The 4,316-nt window shown below is 38.1% G+C and overlaps 1 long non-coding RNA gene across 1 annotated transcript; it reads right to left on the bottom strand.

The window, feature by feature from the left end:
* Positions 1-2,675: 2,675 nt before the first annotated feature.
* LOC117532474 lies at positions 2,676-3,981 on the bottom strand. Its single transcript, XR_004566863.1, has 3 exons — positions 3,951-3,981; positions 3,359-3,416; positions 2,676-2,731 (listed from the first exon to the last, which is right to left on the bottom strand). It is a non-coding gene; the product is annotated as an uncharacterized LOC117532474 (long non-coding RNA).
* Between the last annotated feature and the right edge of the window lie 335 nt (positions 3,982-4,316).

Genomic DNA, 4,316 nt, shown 5'->3' with positions numbered 1-4,316 from the left:
CCTCAGACCTGGGAAAGCTGTCTCAGAGAAAGTGGCAGGGTCAGTTCTTCCAAATTGCTCTTTCAGGGCCACGTCTGCTTGGAGATCAACCAGTTGCATCTGGAGAGGCCCAGCATTTGCCCACTTGAAGTGCTGTGTGACTTCCTTTGAGAACTCCCTGACATCTGTGATAAGAAATGGGTTCTGAATGAACGTGGTGAGCTGCCGTCCAAAGCTGAAGCTGTCAAAACGTTTGCTGGTTTGCTTTTCAGGTCTCCCTTGAAAAAGAGATCAATGATCTCAATGGGATACACCTGGGTAAATAAAGGTTTGAAATGAAGTTCACAATCAGCTTATCGACACATGTCTCTGTCCCTGAACCTGTTCCTGCACTGCTGGGAAGTGTGCACAGTCTCCCTGCAGATCTTCCTTGAACACTTTAAGTTTCCTCTGAAAGGAGCGGACAGCTCACAAATGGAATGGTCCTTTCCCTGTAGCTTCAAATTCAGTTCATTCAGATGCGAAGTGATGTCAACCAAAAAGGCCACATTATCCATATTTTTCTCATCTTCTAAAAAGAGAAAACTGTGTTGCCTTCTGACTTCCCATCTCTGCCAAGAAGCTGCTTCTGATGGACCAAAAGCGCTACAACGCCCTGCCTGTGCTGAGCCATCTCACATTGTTGTGCAGCAAAAGATCACCAAGTTCTCTGAGGAGTTCCCTGAGCATGCGATGCTGATAGGAAGAGGACGACCTGAGAACATGTATCATTTCCATCATTGTGTTCATCACCTCAGCATGCTCATCTGACCAGGAGGAGCAGGACAGATGGATGGATGATGCAATGGAAGAGATGAGCTCAGGATGATCCTCTTTCATTCTTGACACAGCTCCTTTCTCTCTCCCTATCATGGCTCCATCTGTGGTTATTGAAACCACTTGTTTTGGCTCTATCCCTCGCTTCGTTAACATCTCCTTCATGGCCAGGTCCTCTCCTCTTGTTCTGGTCTGAAGGGGAGTTACACCTGACATGTCTTCACAGAACACTTTCTTGTCTTTGTTGAAGAACCTTACGTAAGTGAACAGCTCAGTCAGAAACCTCAGTGGACTCATCTACAGTTAAGCGTACACAGGGTGCCTTATGAAGGGCTTCATCCAGCTGGGCAATACTTCACTCCTCTTTGTGGCTGATGATGCTGACAAAGGTATTTGCTTAATGTTTTCACAAAGCTCTTCTTTTTGTTTTCCCTCAAGCAACGTTTGAGCTACTGCACTCATACACTCCTTGACAACCTCTCCATCAGTAAATGGTTTTTGTTTTGACCCAAAATCCAAGCCACTCTGAGGGAACATTCATTAGCATGTTGTTGGGCAGTGAATAAATGGGTCAGGATCCTGGTGGACTGATCATATCGGGCTCTGAGACTGCTCATCTGACCTCAGTTCTAACTTGAGAGGGAACGTTTGGTCAAACACTTTGTGTTCAACCCTGTCTCCTAAAAATTACGTTCCCACATAACTAAACAGCATTCTCAAATACGTTTAGCAAGAAACATATTTTCTCCCACGTTACGTTTTTTATGAACGTATCTTAAATACGTTTGTTTTCTACATATCTTTGCCATTTATTGTCTTGTTTATAATAATGATAATAGAAATGTATTAATATCATTTTAGAGCAAACTTATTTTCGGGCTGGCGGCTCACTGTTACGTTTCATGCTGCATTCTCAATTACGTTTAGGAAGAAATGTATTTTCTCCCACGTTAGGTTTGTTTTGAACGTATCTCAAAAACGTTCAAGTTCTATATATCTTCTAGAAACCTATTTTCTCTCAGTAACGTTTGTTATGAACGTATCTCAAATACGTTTATGTTCTATATATTTGCCATTTATTGTCTTGCTTATAATAATGATAATAGTAATTTGTTAATATCATTTTGGAGCAAACTTATTTTCGGGCTGGCGGCTCACTGTTCAGTTTACCAAATCCGTTATTATGCTGCTTAATGGGTAAATAACCACCATATTGTTTGTAGTCGTTTCATGTCATAACTACACACTTTTAAATTGTTATCATCCAAACAGCCTCTTTCGCTGGTACATTAAGGCACTGTGGCTTATTCAAAACCATTAAATGTATTCTAACGTAAATTACATGCCAGTGTTTTATCTTTTTATTTAGCGATTTGATTTTGCACTGGGAATATTTTTCATTTTCAACCGGAAGTACGTCACTTCACTTTGTCTTCTTCGTCACTTTTACGGTCCAGACAATGCATGGCTCAGCCTAACAGTCTGAACAGCGATCCCAGGTGTGTCTACATTGGAATTACATCTTCATTACTGAAGGAAAATACTTTACCTAGTGTTTGTTAACTAATGCAGTTGGCTTTTTTTAATGGTTAACATATTGCTGTGAGTTATATCTGAAGCAAATTATGTTTCTGAAGATGTGTAGTCAATTCCACCCTTCAATGTAGCATAAATGTGAACTCTCATTAAAGGAACAGCCTTCTCTTAAACAAACCTTCACCATTTTCGAGAAATAATTCTGGCTGTTAAAGGATATACTATGTAAAACAATAGCAATACTTATTCTGACAGAAGATAAAAACAAATACATAATCAAACAGTGTGCTTTTATTCAGTCATTTATTCAAATAAATGGAAAATATAAAACATGAATACAGAATAACCGAAAAGGTCTTGGACGAGGGGTGGTGTTCAAAAGGGCTCATCATGGATGTATCTGTGGAACAACAAAAACAGACACTTAAGCATTCTATATGGTGTTAAATATTCAAAAACATTTGTCAGCATTTCATCACTATTCAAGAAGTCAGAGGAATGATTAATGTAATCCAATTGACTTGTATGTCTGCCTTGGTTTGAGATACTTGGAGATATAATCACTGGGTACTGTAGGTAATATTATGTATATTATGTCAACATTGCAAAGGTATTTTAAGTACTTTTTTCATGAACAGCTAAATTACTATGGGATAATTTATTTATACAAAGTTATGCATCTGAATAGTCTGGCTTTCATCATGTTCTGTGACATGAGAGGAATTTTTGTTGTTTTGCCTTCTTTTTCATCCTTCTTTACCACATACTAAATGTTGATAGGTAGGCCTATTTGCAAAAGTAGTAGTTCAATAGTATTTAGACAGGGTAACACATTCAGATTTTTGTTGACCAAAAATGTTACCTATATGTTCAGATATTAGATCTGAAAACGTTGACATCACAAACTTTAGAGACACTTTTGACACTTTAATATATTTGATCTGTCTCCGAATCCGCTGGCTCCCTAAACACAGAATACTGACTTTCCCTATTGCTAGAGGGCTTATTATTCAAGATATTCATTTACCTCAGTTGCTGATTCAAGGCTTGAGATGGGCTCCCATGTATTCTTCCATCGTGTTCCACTGGTTTAAGGGATAAGACACAAATACAAAAAAACACTAATGTTATCTTCTTACTTTGCGTTAACAGCCTAATAACATCAAGCCCATCCACAATAAATGGGCTTGGAAAATCTGTCTTTTTAAAAAGAGCACGGCATCATCCAAATATCTCAGAAGGAATAACTATAAATACATCTATTTGGATTGCTGTCATACCACATTTTACTGGTGCAAAGAATAAATCTACATCGTTAAGAGTTTTAACAAATGCATTTCAACAGTGGAAATACAGAGTACTCCTGCCAGTAAAGGGAAGCGCGCTGGAAAGCTTTTTCGGATGAAGCATTTTTTTTGTATTCTTAAGTAAACTGTGCTCCATTGTAAAATTGGACATCTGCTTCATCTATACATTGTTGAGGTGACAAGCCTATACAAGGAAGCCAAATCTATAATGGTAACCAGTCCAACACCATTCATTTTGGGTTAGAAATGCTGATTGTTTAACAATGTTTTTCTCTCACCACAAATGTAGGTAGAACATTATTGGATATTTACCATGCTCTGCAGGGACGCCACTGAAGAAGTACCTGTAATACAACACATTGTATGGGTGATTGTTGACCTAGTGCAAGATATGTTGTTTTAAAACTGCCAAAAGTTACCACACATTTACATCAAATGTATGCATGTTGATTTTAAAAAGCGATATATTGACAACAGCACCATTCATTCACAATGTGTAAAAATGAACAATCTGCTGAAACAGAAACATATTAACATCATGTGTTTTTTCAGCATATGTAATTTGTTTGGGAGGAAAACTGGCAACCTTTTGGTACCTGAACCGGAATTGTAACAGTGTACATGCTGACTTACCAGTCATATAGGCAATTTCGTTTTTATCAAGACTTGAATACATTC

This window comes from Gymnodraco acuticeps, unplaced genomic scaffold (genome assembly GCF_902827175.1).
Source record: "Gymnodraco acuticeps unplaced genomic scaffold, fGymAcu1.1, whole genome shotgun sequence".
In the NCBI taxonomy this organism is placed as follows: Eukaryota; Metazoa; Chordata; class Actinopteri; order Perciformes; family Bathydraconidae; genus Gymnodraco; species Gymnodraco acuticeps.
This window is presented reverse-complemented; position numbering and strand designations above follow the sequence as displayed.